This window comes from Arachis ipaensis, chromosome B6, assembly GCF_059453495.1.
Source record: "Arachis ipaensis isolate K30076 ecotype BB chromosome B6, ASM5945349v1, whole genome shotgun sequence".
NCBI classification, from domain to species: domain Eukaryota; kingdom Viridiplantae; phylum Streptophyta; class Magnoliopsida; order Fabales; family Fabaceae; genus Arachis; species Arachis ipaensis.
Genome location: NC_142441.1, coordinates 87,420,023 through 87,435,927, shown reverse-complemented (window position 1 = coordinate 87,435,927; position 15,905 = coordinate 87,420,023).

The window sequence follows — 15,905 nt, the reverse complement described above, 5'->3', positions numbered from 1 at the left end:
GTAACAATACTTTTTGTTTTCTGAATGAATGCTTGAACAGTGCATATGCCTTTTGAAGTTGTTGTTTAAGAATGTTAAATATGTTGGCTCTTGAAAGAATGATGACAAGGAGACATGTTATTTGATAATCTGAAAAATCATAAAAATGATTCTTGAAGCAAGAAAAAGCAGTGAATACAAAAGCTTGCAAAAAAAAATTAGCGAAAAAAAAAGAAAAAGAAAAAGAAAAAGCAAGCAGAAAAAGCCAAAAGCCCTTAAAACCAAAAGGCAAGGGTAAATAAAAAGGATCCCAAGGCTTTGAGCATCAGTGGATAGGAGGGCCTAAAGGAATAAAATCCTGGCCTAAGCAGCTAAACCAAGCTGTCCCTAACCATGTGCTTGTGGCGTGAAGGTGTCAAGTGAAAACTTGAGACTGAGCGGTTAAAGTCAAGGTCCAAAGAAAAAAAAGACTGTGCGTAAGAACCCTAGACACCTCTAATTGGGGACTTTAGCAAAGCTGAGTCACAATCTGAAAAGGTTCACCTAGTTATGTGTCTGTGGCATTTATGTATCCGGTGGTAATACTGGAAAACAAAGTGCTTAGGGCCACGGCCAAGACTCATAAAGTAGATGTGTTCAAGAATCAACATACTGAACTAGGAGAATCAATAACACTATCTGAACTCTGAGTTCCTATAGATGTCAATCATTCTGAACTTCAATGGATAAAGTGAGATGCCAAAACTATTCAAGAGGCAAAAAGCTTCAAGTCCTGCTCATCTGATTGGAGCTATGTTTCATTGATAGTTTGGAATTTATAGTATATTCTCTTCTTTTTATCCTATTTGATGTTCAGTTGCTTGGGAACAAGCAACAATTTAAGTTTGGTGTTGTGATGAGCGCATAATTTATACACTTTTTGGCATTGTTTTTAGTATGTTTTTAGTAGGATCTAGTTACTTTTAGGGATTTTTTTATTAGTTTTTATGTTAAATTCACATTTTTGGACTTTACTATGAGTTTGTGTGTTTTTCTATGATTTCAGGTATTTTCTGGCTGAAATTGAGGGACTTGAGCAAAAATCAGATTCAGAGGTTGAAGAAGGACTGCTGAGGCTGTTGGATTCTGACCTCCCTGCACTCAAAGTGGATTTTTTGGAGGTACAGAACTCAAAATGGCACGCTTTCAATTGCGTTGGACAGTAGACATCCAGGGCTTTCCAGCAATATATAATAGTTTATACTTTGGCCGAGTTTAGATGACGCAAAAGGGCGTTGAACGCCAGTTCTACGCTGCAGTCTGGAGTTAAACGCCAGAAACACGTCACAAACCAGAGTTGAATGCCAGAAACACGTTACAAACTGGCGTTCAACTCCAGAAAGAGCCTCTGCACGTGGAAAGCTAAAGCTCAGCCCAAGCACACACCAAGTGGGCCCCGGAAGTGGATTTATGCATCAATTACTTACTTCTGTGAACCCTAGTAACTAGTTTAGTATAAATAGGACTTTTTACTATTGTATTTTCATCTTCGGATCATCTTATGATTTTTTAGTTCATCTTTGGATCATATTGATCACGTTTGGGGGCTGGCCATTCGGCCATGCCTGAACCTTCATCACTTATGTATTTTCAACGGTAGAGTTTCTGCACTCCATAGATTAAGGTGCGGAGCTCTACTGTTCCTCATGATTTAATGCAAAGTACTACTGTTTCTATTCAATTCAACTTATTCCGCTTCTAAGATAACCATTCGCGCTTCAACATGAATGTGATGATCATGACAGTCATCATCATTCCCTATGAACACGTGCCTGACAACCACTTCCGTTCTACCTTAGATTGAATGAGTATCTCTTGGATTCCTTAATCAGAATCTTCGTGGTATAAGTTAGAACCCATGGATGGCCATTCCTGAGATCCAAAAAGTCTAAACCTTGTCTGTGGTATTCCGAGTAGGATCTGGGAAGGGATGGTTGTGACGAACTTCAAACTCACGAGTGCTGGGCGTAGTGACAGACGCAAAAGGAGGGTGAATCCTATTCTAGTATGATCGAGAACCTCAGATGATTAGCCGTGCCGTGACAGAGCATTTGGACCTTTTTCACAAGAGGATGGGATGTAGCCATTGACAACGGTGACACCATTACATAAAGCTTGCCATGGAAAGGAGTAAGACTGATTGGATGAAGACAGCAGGAAAGCAGAGGTTCAGAGGAACGAAAGCATCTCTATACGCTTATCTGAAATTCTCACCAATGAATTACATAAGTATTTCTATCTTTATTTTCTGTTTATTTATTATTATTATTCGAAAACTCCATAACCATTTGATATTCGCTTGACTGAGATTTAAAAGGTGACCATAGCTTGCTTCATACCGACAATCTCCGTGGGATCGACTCTTACTCACGTAAGGTTTTATTACTTGGACGACCCAATGCACTTGCTGGTTAGTTGTGCGAAGTTGTGAAGTTATATTTGGACCATGGTATTGTGCACCAGTTTGTTGGCGCCATTTCCAGGGAGAGAACGAACAACAAATTTTACAACCTGAGTAACAATTTCGCATACCAGTGATCCAGGATCTCGTATCTTATCTTCGCACCCATCTTCTAGTTGATCGCCTTGATTCCGTCCGGGTGACAAGAAAGCTGAATTCTCATGAAAGCACCAAACTATCCTCCTAGACCCATTTAATTGAGTATTACACCAATCCATGCTCTTTAATTTTGAGCTTCCAATCATAATGAGCCTAGATTTAGAACGACAACCACTAAACATCCTCCTCTTTCGCTTAATTCCACAAAGCGCCCTAAGTTGACCATCCGTCTCAAGCAAACCATACTCAAGTGGGATAATAAAGCTGAGAGTTAGAAGTTTTACCCACTCAAGTGAAGAATTAGATGACAAACTAGGTGAAGGAGTTCCCAAAGATCTTGATAAAGTACGCTCTACTCCCGTCCATCCTCTTCTAGAGGCTTCCACCACTCGGCAAGGTTTTTCAAGTTTCTCCTCTTGCCAAGCTTCCTCAAGTTCACCTTCTTCTTCACTAATTTCTTCTATCTCTTCCCCATCACTCTCATCATAGATAGGAGGTCTAGTGAAGTCTACCTCATCATAAAGTCTAAGCATTTTGGGGAAGGACTCTTCAAACTCGGAAGGGTCATATGTTGATGCGGAATCATCATAGATAGGAGGGCTTGCTGCTTGGAATGCTTCTTCCAGTTCTTCACTTACAATAGGCCTTGGAGTTTGGACATCCTCCTCAACCTTGCATTCTAGTCCACTGAGAGAAGGCTCAGCAAGATCGTCAAGGGAATTGATCAATGTGGGCAAAAAATCACTAGTGATGGAATCCACTTCTTGATCAATTTCCTTTGACTCTTTGTCTACTTCTGCAACTTTACTCTCTTTTTTAACATCTCATCCATACTCCGTGGAGGACGGTTCTTCAGCTTGAGATTCCTTTATGTGCTCGACATATCCTAAACATCCACCCACTACTTCCTTTTGTTTGCTAATCTCTACCTTCTCCTCTTGTTGTACTTCTTGCTTCAATTCTTCTTCCTCACCATGGAGCTTCAAGTTCACTCCCTCACTAGGCTCCTTGATTGTTTCTCCATATTCAACAATGGGGGTACTTAGGGTACATGAGCTTAGGTGGGATGTTAGGTGACTCACAGCTTCTACCATGCTAGCTATCCTTGCTCTTAGCTCCTTAAACTTAGTTTCATCCTCCTCTTGTCGCCTTAAGATACAAGATTCAAGGTCTCTCAGTTCTAACATGAAGGCTTCATCGGGAGGTGGTGGTGGAAGAGAGGGTTTATTGGTTGAGGGAAGATTGTTGATGTTAGAAGGTGGTTCATATTGGTGGAATTCTTGAGGTGGTATATGTGGAATTTGTGGTTCTTGGAAGTATTGGTGTTGGGATGGTGGTGGTTCTAGATGAGGTTCATATGGTGGTTAGTATGGTGGGTATGGATTATAGTCATATGAAGTTGAATGATGGTGTGAGGCATGTGAGTATGGTTTAGGGCTATATTGAGGAGTGGGATCATATGCATATGATGATTGTGGTTGACAACCACAATGAGGGTCATCACACACATTGGATTGATACACATTAGGATCAGGATTATACCCATAAGAGTTCGGAGGGGGTTATTGCTATGAAGGTTGTTCATAAGCTTGGGGTTCCCCCCATCCTTGATTTCCAAATCCTTGTTGTATATCCTCATTGGAGCTTCCATTTCCTACAACATAGTTTGAACTACACTCATAGCCAAAAGGATGAGAATTCATAGTGAAAGAGGAAATAAAAATAAGGACTAATAAGAAACAAAGAAAATAAAATCCTAAACTAGCAAAAACTAAGAAACAAACCAAAATTCAAGATATTCACAATATATACAATAGCCAATAACATAGCACCATAGCTCCCCGGCAACGGTGCCATTAATTTGATCGCAAAGAATTCATACCGGTTCGGAATTCCACAAAATAATTCCGTTGTTAGTATAGTCCAAACCGATAGTCAATCCTCAGATCAAATTAAGATATATATGGTTTTGTCACAAATACAAACCCCAAATAATAATTAACCGAAGTATTTAGACTCCGGGTCGTCTCCCTATGAAGCAATGAAGTGCTCAATTATTGGCTATAAAGGGGTAAAGGGGGTTTTGGTTCATAAGAGGGCAAGAAAAGTAAATTAAACAAGTAATTAAAGAAAATAAGATAAAGAACTCTTGGCTACGACTTAGGTAACTGAGATCACCATCCTTTTCAACAAACCAAATATTGATAATCATGAGAGGCCAACCGATTAAGTCTACTTTCCAAAAGCCTTAAGTACATAATATCTACTCCTAAGCTTGAAGTACATCAAATAGGTTTGATCACATCAACCCTTAAGTCCCAACCTACCTACTAATTAACTTAGTAGTAGGTTAGTGTCAATGGGTATCAAATTGATCACCAAGGGTTCTCAAATCACCAAATCCATCATACCCAATAACTCAAGTTTACCCAACTCCCTTAGCTTAGACCAAGAGTTGACAAACTACTCAAAAACTAAAGAGAACATTTCATCAAACACATAGAATGCAATAGAAGTAAACATCATAAATTGCAAGAAATAGTAAAATCTACCAACTACTAATTGCAAGAAAAGTAAATTCATAATTCAATTCATCAATAAAAGAAACATCAACATCAAATTGCATTAAATGTAACCCAAATCCAACATGAGTTCATCATCACAAAAGAGAGCAAAATGAGAAATTAACATCACAAATAAGAGAATCAAGATATAGAAATGAGAAATTAGAAACAATATGAGATCAAGTAATTCATTCAAGATCTAAAACAATTTAACCTAATCCTAACCTAATTCTAGAGAGAAGAGGGAGCTTCTCTCTCTAAAAAACTAACTAAAGGCTCATGTTGGCTAAAGTAATTGCTCCCCCTTTGCTTGGACTTCAATTCTGCATAAAATACACTCAGAAACAAGTTGGATTTAGGCCTGGGCAGCTCAGAAATTGCCCTCAGCGTTTTACCTTTAAGTGGGCCACGTGAGAGTATCGACGCATGTGCGTCGATTGGCAAATTCTTCATCCGCGCGAATGCGTCATGTACGCGTGCGCGTCTCTTTGCGAAACTACTTTTGCGCGTGCGCGCCTTGTATGAGTGCGCGCCCATTGATGCATTCCCAATCTTTGTTTCTTCATGCATTCTCCACTTTGCATACTTTTCTCCTCATTTCTTCCATCTAATACTTGCCTTATGAACCTGAAATCACTCAACAAACACATCAAGGCATCGAATGGAATTAAAGTGAATCAAAATCTCCAATTTAAGAGCCTAAAAAGCATGTTTTTACACTTAAGCATAATTCAAGGGAGAATTACAAAGCCATGCTATTTCATTAAATAAATGTGGGAAAAGGTGGTAAAATTCCCCAAATTAAGCACAAGATAAACCACAAAATTGGGGTTTATCAGTCACTGAAAGGGTGGAAGATTTTGGGGTGAGAATAAACCACACGTTCTCAGTCCGTAAAAGTAATGATTAACATGCAAATAATTAACTTTGCTTGTAAAACCATTTTTGTCAAACCTTTTGAAATACTTTTTAATCTTACTTTAGATAATTAATTACTTTCTTTAAATTTCTAAAGCCAGAACAGATCTCGATCGCAAAATTTGTCATATTAAATATCTTTCAGCCATATAATTAATTCTCAGTCATAACAACAGTTATTAATCATCTCTATACATTCACAGACTACTAGCACAGGTAAGAAACTCAATTCAACACACAAACAAATCACAATATTGTGGAATGTTCTTCTCCAATGTTGTTCTGGAACCACCCTATTGGGATCCCTTTTATAACTAATCCTAATAATTTAAAAATCAAATTTCTAAAATTAAAATTAAAATAATATCTTTTCCTAAAATAATATTTGAATTTAAATTCGAATTAATTAACAAGTCTTCAGCTGATGGGTGGAGACCACTTGATTTGTCCTTTCTGCAGCTTCTAATCTGTGATATCTGGGCTAAGAACTGGGTCAAAACAGCCCAGAAATCACCCCCAGCATTTTTCTGCATTTTTTGCATGTGGCGCATGTCAAGCGTACGCGTCGGTCACGCGTTCGCGTCATTTGTGTAGATTACAGTCCACGCGTTCGTGTCAGGCACGCGATCGCATCATTGCGATTTCCTCCATTCCGCGCGGTCGCGTGAGCCATGCGTCCGCGTCGGTATTCACTGGTCATCTCCTTGATTTCTTCTCTTTCTCTGTAGAAACTTCATCAAATCCATCCGAATGCTACCTAAAATAAATAAAATTGCACAAAACTCAAAATAGCATCCATAGTGGCTAAAATATAATTAATTCTTAATTAAACTCAACAAATTAGATGCAAATTCACTAGGAAAAGATAGGAAAGATGCTCACGCATCACAACACCAAACTTAAACTGTTGCTTGTCCTCAAGCAACCAAAACTAATATAAGCTTAGGATGTGAATTTGCTTGAGAATGAGAGTTCGATTAAGCCCATGTCTTCTCTTATAGTGGGGTTTACAACTGCAATCCTGAACAGTTTTGGCATCTCACTTTATCCTTTGAAGTTCAGAATGATTGGCATCCATAGTAACTCAGAATTCAGATAGTGTTATTGATTCTCCTAGTTCAGTATGTTGATTCTTGAACACAGCTACTTTATGAGTCTTGGCTGTGACCCTAAGCATTTTGTTTTCCAGTATTACCACCGGATACATAAATGCCACAGACACATAACTGGGTGAACCTTTTCAGATTGTGACTCAGCTTTGCTAGAGTCCCCAGTTAGAGGTGCCCAAAGTTCTTAAGCACACTCTTTTTGCTTTGGATCACGACTTTAACCGCTTAGTCTCAAGCTTTTCACTTGACACCTTCACGCCATAAGCACATGGTTAGGGACAGCTTGATTTAGCCGCTTTGGCCAGGATTTTATTCCTTTGGGCCCTCCTATCCATTAATGCTCAAAGCCTTGGATCCTTTTTACCCTTTGCCTTTTAGTTTAAAGGGTTATTGGCTTTTTGCTTGCTTTTTTTTTCTTTTTTTATTTTATTTTATTGTTTTTTTTTTTGCAAGCTTTGTATTTTTCATTGCTTTTTCTTGCTTCAAGAATCAATTTTTTGATTTTTCAGATTATCAATAACATTTCTCTTTTTTCATCATTCTTTCAAGAGCCAACAATTTTAACATTCATAAACTTCACTATCAAAAATATGCACTGTTCAAGCATTCATTCAGAATCACAGAAAATACCACCACATCTAAGTAAATGAGACTACTCTAAAAATTAAATTCAAATTCTCATGCACTACATATTTTCTTCTTTCTTTTTGATTTCAAGCTTAGTAGGCAATACATGAGACATCTTTCAGAATTAAAGCACTTAACAGAAAAATTAAACTATAACCTCTGAATCTACGAATAAAGGATCATGCAGCAAACAAAGTAAACTAGCAGAAAACCGGAACATACATAATAAAAGCAGGAAGGAAAAAATGAAAGGAACTCAACCACCTTAGTTATATGTGCGGTCATTTTATTCTTCAGGTTGTGCTCCTTTGTGAAGATGATTCGCCTCCCTTTTGGTGCCATAGGAATAAACAGAAAACCCTTAAGCGAAGCGTCAACACCAAACTTAAAGGTTTGCTTGTCCTCAAGCAAATAAGATCTGAAAATAGAAGAGACAAATATTAAGATGAAAGAAAAATAAAAGGATAAGAGAATAAGAGAGAAATAGGATTGGGAGAGAGAGAGAAAGAAAACTGGGCGGCGCAAGCGACGCGTTCACGTACGGCATGCGTACGCGTGGGTCACGCACTCTTCATAATGACGCGTTAGCGTCAGGCACGCGTCCGAGTGCCCTGGATTTTGTGCGATTCGCGCAAAGCCAGCCGCGCGCCCGTGTGACTTTCTATTCGCATGGCTTGGGAGCCAAATTTGCATACGACGCGTTCGCGTCATGCACGCACTCGCGTGGATGGCCATATGTGCAAATGATGCGAACGCGTCAGTCATGTGTCTGCGTGACCAAATTTGTGCTTTTAGCACACTTCTTGCCCCAAGCCGGCACAACTCTCTGCCCAAACGCTCTTTTACGTCGAATTTGCAGGTCACGCGTTCGCGTCGGTGACGCGCCCACGTGAATAGCAAAAATCGCAAACGATGTGAACGCGTGGGGTACACGTTCGCGTGTGAAAGGCAGGAGTCCAGTGCCACTCCCGCGCAACTCTCTGTCAATTTTCATTGTTCACGCACACATGATTGACGCGTTCGCATCAATGACGCTTGCGCGTCGTGTGTCCCCTTTTTTTTCAAATAGCTTGAGGTGTTCGGTTCCTATGATAAAATAGCTACATGATCAGAAAATTAGTAAGAACTTAATAAAAACCAAACAAGTAAGAAAACTACTACTACAAAAAATAACTAAGGATACGAAATTATCGGGTTGCCTCCCGACAGGCGCTTCTTTAACGTCACTAGCTTGACGGTCAGTTCTGCTAGTTCAGCAGATGAGTGGACCTCTGGCGATCGATCTCGCCTCCAAGGTAGTGCTTCAGCCTCTGGCCATTCTCTGTAAACTTCCTGTCAGAATTCACTTCCTGTATTTCAACATGACCGTACGGTGAAGCTCTGGTAACCACAAACGGTCCTGACCACCGGGATTTCAGCTTCCCGGGAAAGAATTTGAGCCTTGAATTATATAGAAGCACTCTCTGTCCTGGCTCAAAGACTCTGATGGCAATCTTCTTGTCATGCAGTAGCTTAGTTCTCTCCTTATAGACCTTGGCATTCTCATAGGCTGAATATCTGAATTCATCAAGCTCATTCAACTGAAGCATCCGCTTAATTCCCGCAGCTTCTGAATCAAGATTCAAGTACCTGATTGCCCAATAAACCTTGTGCTCCAGCTCAACTGGCAAGTGACAGTCTTTTCCATAGACTAACTGATATGGGGACATGCCAATTGGAGTTTTGTATGCTGTCCGGTAAGCCCATAGAGAATCATCAAGCTTCCTTGACCAGTCCTTTCTTGAAACACTGACGGTCTTCTCTAGAATCCTCTTAAGTTCCCTGTTGGAAACTTCAACCTGTCCACTTGTCTGAGGGTGATAGGGGGTTGCCACCTTATGACGGACTCCATATCTGTGCAGAAGAGAATCCAGCTGTCTGTTACAGAAGTGACTTCCTCCATCACTAATGAGTGTACTTGGAACACCAAACCGGCTAAAGATGTATCTCTGAAGAAAGCTTATTACCACCTTGGCATCATTGGTGAGTAGAGCCACAGCTTCCACCCACTTGGACACATAGTCGACTGCCACTAGAATATAGTTGTTTGAATGTGAGGGTGGGAAATGTCCCATGAAATCAATACCCCACACATCAAACAACTCAACCTCAAGAATCCCCTGCTGTGGCATTTCATGGTTGGCAGGGAGATTCGTGGCTTTTTCACATCTATCACAGTACTTTACAAATGCTCTTGAGTCTCTGAAGAGAGTCGGCCAGTAAAACCCGCTCTGAAGGACCTTTGTAGCTGTCCTTTCACCACCAAAGTGGCCTCCATACTCAGAACCATGACAGTGCCAAAGAATCTGCTATTTTTCTTCATCTGGGACACACCTCCGGATAATTCCATCTGAACACCTTTTAAAAAGGTATGGTTCCTCCCAAATGTAATACTTTACATCAGTCAATAGATTCTTCACTTGTTGCCTACTATACTCCCTTGGGATAAAATTCATGGTCTTATAATTTGCAATGTCTGCAAACCATGGAGCCTGCTGAATGAGGAACAATTGCTCATCCGAAAATGTCTCAGTTATAGCTGTGGGTGGTTGCACTCCTGCTTCAGGCTCAATTCTGGAGAGATGGTCAGCTACTTGATTTTCTGACCCTTTTCTGTCTTTTATCTCAATATCAAACTCCTGAAGGAGCAACACCCATCTGATTAATCTTGGTTTAGAATCCTGCTTGGTTAGAAGGTACTTCAAAGTAGCATGGTCAGTATAAACAATAACCTTAGAACCAAGTAAATAGGACCTAAACTTATCAACAGCATACACAACAGCTAATAATTCCTTTTCTGTAGTTGTGTAATTCTTTTGAGCATCATTTAACACATGACTGGCATAATAAATGACATGTACAAGCTTACCATGCCTCTGTCCTAAAACAGCTCCTATAGCAAAATCACTAGCATCACACATTAATTCAAATGGTAAATCCCTGTCAGAGGGAGCTATAATAGGAGCAGAGGTAAGGTTTGCTTTCAGAGTTTCAAAAGCATGCAGACAATCAGAATCAAAGACAAAAGGAACATCAACAACCAACAGGTTGCTCAATGGTTTAGCAATTTTAGAAAAATCCTTTATAAATCTTCTATAAAATCCTGCATGACCCAAGAAACTCCTAGTTGCCTTAACATTAGTTGGTGGTGGTAATTTTTCAGTTACCTCCACCTTTGCTCTGTCAACCTCAATTCCCTTACTTGAAATTCGGTGTCCAAGAACAATGCCTTCTGTAACCATAAAATGGCATTTTTCCCAATTTAAAACAAGGTTTGATTCTTGACACCGTTTCAAGACAAGAGATAAATGGCATACACCTCTGAAAAGTTGCTGGAGCATTGCAAAGTCCAAATGGCATTCTCCTGTAGGCAAATACTCCAAAGGGGCATGTGAATGCTGTCTTCTCTTGATCTTGAGGGTCCACTGCAATTTGATTATATCCAGAATATCCATCTAGAAAACAATAAAAAGCATGACCAGCTAACCTCTCAAGCATCTGATCAATGAAAGGGAGGGGGAAATGATCCTTCCTTGTAGCAGTGTTGAGCCTCTTGTAATCTATGCACATTCTCCATCCTATGACTGTTCTTGTAGGAATAAGCTCATTCTTTTCATTCTTGATCACTGTCATCCCTCCTTTCTTGGAAACTACCTGCACAGGACTTACCCAAGGACTGTTAGAAATAGGGTAAATAATACCTGCTTCCCATAATTTCATTACCTCTTTTTGGACTACCTCTTTCATAGTTGGATTGAGTCTCCTTTGTGGTTGCACAACTGGTTTAGAATCATCTTCAAGAAGGATTTTGTGCATACACTTGGTTGGGCTAATCCCCTTCAAGTCACTAATGGTCCACCCAAGAGCTGTTTTATGGCTCCTGAGCACTGAAATAAGCGCCTCCTCTTTTTCAGGCTTCAGAGAAGAGCTAATAATCACTGGATATGAATTATTTTCACCCAAGAACACATATTTCAGAGAAGGGGGTAAGGGTTTGAGCTCAAGCTTGGGGGCTTCCTCCTCCTTGATTGGCGTGTTCATCAGCTCCTTTTGGGGTGGTGAATCGTCAACTTCAACTAATTCACACTCAGAAATAGGATCCAAAACATCATCAAGTACCTCAGTTTCTAGTACTTCTTGAACAAGTGGTTCAATAACATCTATTTTCATACACCCCTCAGAATCATTGGGGTGTTTGAGGGCTTCAAAAATATTTAGGACCACCTGTTCTTCATTGACCCTCAGGGTTAATTCACCCTTTTGCACATCAATCAGAGCTCTACCTGTAGCTAAAAATGGTCTACCAAGTATAATAGAGGATTTTACCTCCTCTTCCATGTCTAATATAACAAAATCAACAGGAAAAATAAATGGTCCTACTTTAACAAGTAAATCTTCAACTACACCCACAGGTAATTTAATAGACAGATCAGCAAGTTGAAGAGAAATACGAGTGGGTTTTACCTCCTCAATTTGAAGCTTTTTCATCACTGAAAGTGGCATGAGGTTGATGCTAGCTCCAAGATGACATAAAGCTCTCTGAATGCCAACTTCTCCAATGGTGCAAGGAATGACAAAGCTCCCTGGGTCTGGCATCTTCTCAGGAAAGGTGTGTTGAATAATAGCACTGCATTCCTTGGTTAACACCACAGTTTTTTGCTCCTTCCAATTCCTCTTGTGGGTCAACAACTCTTTCATAAATTTAGCATAGAGAGGCATTTGCTCCAGAGCCTCTGCAAAAGGGATGTTGATCTGCAGCTTCTTGAAGACATCTAAAAATTTAGAGAATTGCTTTTCTTTGGACGCCTTCTGAAGCCTCTGAGGATATGAAATTTTTGGCTTGTATTCAGGGGCCTTTGGTAAGGTGGGATAAGTGTCAAGAGAGTCAGGAAATGGGTTGTCTGCACGTTTAGGAGGGGCGTGCTCTACTTCTTCCATCTTCTCCTTTGGAGCTTCCTTTTCAACTAGATCTTCATTGACCTTAGTCTCAGAACCAACTACCTTACCACTTCTCAATTGAATGGCCTTGCAATCTTCTCTTGGGTTCACCACTGTATCACCAGGGAATGTATTTGAAGACCTTTCAGGTAATTGCTTGCTCATTTGACCCATTTGCACCTCCAAGTTTCTAATAGAGGCTCTGGTTTCTTGTATGAAACTCATCATCATCTCCCATTTAGAATCTTCTTGGGATTTAGAATTTGCCTGCTGAGGTGGTTGTTGTTGCTGAGACTGAAATTGGCAGTTATTATAGTTGTTCTGTTGAAAACCGCCCTGAGAACTATTGTTGAAGTTCTGAGGTCTCTGAGGTTGATCTCTCCACCCAAAATTTGGGTGATTCCTCCACCCCTGATTATATGTCTTAGAATATGGATCATTGTTGGTATTTCTAGGACCACTCCCCATGTAATTCACCTGTTCAGAAGAGGGTTGAGCATAATCATAATTATCATTTTGCATAAAGTTACCTGCCATGTCATAGGAGGCTTCCTGTGGTGGATTTTGGGTGTTGATAGCTGAGACTTGCGTGCCACCCATCTATTGAGTAAGTAGATTTATTTGTTGAGACATCAGTTTGTTCAGAGCAAGAAGAGCATTAACAGCTTCTACTTCCAACACGCCTCTCTTCTGAGGGGTCTCAGAGTTCACAGAATTCCTATTAGATGAGTATAAATATTGGTTGCTTGCAACCAATTCAATCAACTCAATAGTCTCCTCTGGTGTCTTCTTCTTGTGCAATGAACCACCTGCAGAGGTATCTAAGCTCATCTTGGACATCTCACCCAAGCCTTCATAAAAGATATCTAGTTGGGTCTATTTGGAGAACATGTCCGGAGGGCATTGCCTAGTCAGTAGCTTGTATCTCTCCCAAGCTTCATAAAGAGTTTCACCCTCCTTCTGCTTGAAGGTCTGAACCTCCAACCTAAGCTTAGTCAGCTTCTTTGGTGGGAAAAATTTAGTGAGAAATTCAGTAACGACCTTTTCCCAAGTATTCAGACTCTCTTTTGGTTGGGAATCTAGCCATAGCTTTGCTTTATCCCTCAGAGCAAACGGGAAAAGCATAAGTCTGTACACCTCTGGATTCACTCCATTTGTCTTCACAGTATCACATATCTGCAGAAAATCAGATAAGAACAGATTTGGATCTTCATGAGGAAGTCCATGATACTGGCAATTTTGTTGCACCAAGGTGACCAATTGTGGCTTCAACTCAAAGTTGTTTGCATTTATAGGAGGCACTACAATGCTTTTTCCATAGAGGTCCGCAGTAGGGGCAGAATAAGAGCCAAGCACTCTCCTCTGTTGATCATCCCCATTCGGATTTACCATATTGGCATTAGCATTATTATTTGCCATAGTGGATTCTGCAGCCTTGCAAAGTCTTGCTTGTTGTAAACGCCACCTGGAAGTTCTTTCAGGTTCAGGATCAAAGAGACGTTCTTTGTCTCTATTCCTGTGCATACACAAGCAGAAAACAAGAAAAAATGGGACTCTCTACGTCAGAGTGCAGAGAAGTCCCTGTGAGGTAACCTGTGTAAAATAATAAAATAACAATACTAAATAAATAAATAAATAAATTTAAAAATTTAAAAGGAAAAATAAACAGAAAAATTAAAATAAAATTAACTGGGTAACACCAAACTTAATTTCAGAAATTAAAAAAAAATAAATTTTTAGTGCAATTTTATTTATTTAAATATATTTTTATTTTATTTTATTTTTTTATTTTATTTTTTTTTGAAAATAAAAAAATAAAATAAAACTAATAGAATATAGAAAAAAATGGAAAAAACGAAAACGAAAATAAAAGAAAATGAAAATAAAAAGAAAATAAAATAAAAATAAAAAATTAAAACGGACTAAATAAAAAATTGTCAAAGCAAAAAAAAAGAAATAACGAAACTGGAGGGGGAGGAAACGAACGCAAGTGTAAGGAAAAAAAGAAAAAAAATTAAAATTAATAATAATAAAATAAAATTAATTAAAAGAAAAATTATCTAATCTAAGCAATCAAACAACGAATAGTTGTTACTCACAGTCAATCCCCAACAACGGCGCCAAAAACTTGGTGCGGTATTTAGAATCCACTAACTTACCGGCAAGCGCACCGGGTCGTACCAAGTAATACCTTACGTGAGTAAGGGTCGATCCCACGAGTATTGATGGATTAAGCAACAATAGCGTTTGATAGGATTAGTTAGACAAATAGAAAATAGTGTTGGATGTTCAAAAGCATTGAAAAGTAAATTCAAGAATTTCAAAAAACAAGCCGCAAATGAGTTGTGAAATATATATGGAAAAATAGTTAAGGCTTCAGAGTTATCTATTTTCTGGATTGACTTTTCTTATTAACTAATTTTAATCATGTAAATTCATGGCAAACTATTTGTGACTAGACCCTAATTCCTTAGACCTTCCTAGTCTCCTCTAAAATTCATCAACTGCCAATTCCTTGGTCAATTGATTCCAATTAGAGGATGATGATCAAATTCCAGTTTATATGCCACAAGAATCCTAATTGTCCAAAAATAAAGGGATTATATGTCACGTATCCCGTTAAATACAAACAATTAGAAATTCAGGATAATATGTTTTCAAGCTATTGTTTAAGTAAAGAGCTTTTCCAAGTTTTACAAGAACTCAAATAGAACATGGGTCATACTTCCGTTCCACCCAAATTCATAAAATGAAGAGCGAAAACAATTATTAAAATATAAATCAAAACATGAATTAAAATAGAAAAATAATATTATCAATCCATACAATAGGTAGAGCTCCTAACCTTAACAATGGAGGATTAGTTGTTCATGGAATATGGGATGTAAATTTGTATGGAATAATGTTGTGGAATGTTCTTCTCCAATGTTGTTCTGGAACCACCCTATTGGGATCCTTTTTATAACTAATCCTAATAATTTAAAAATCAAATTTCTAAAATTAAAATTAAAATAATATCTTTTTCTAAAATAAGATTTGAATTTAAATTCGAATTAATTAACAAGTCTTCAGCTGATGGGTGGAGACCACTTAATTTGTCCCTTCTTCAGCTTCTAATCTGTGATTTCTGGG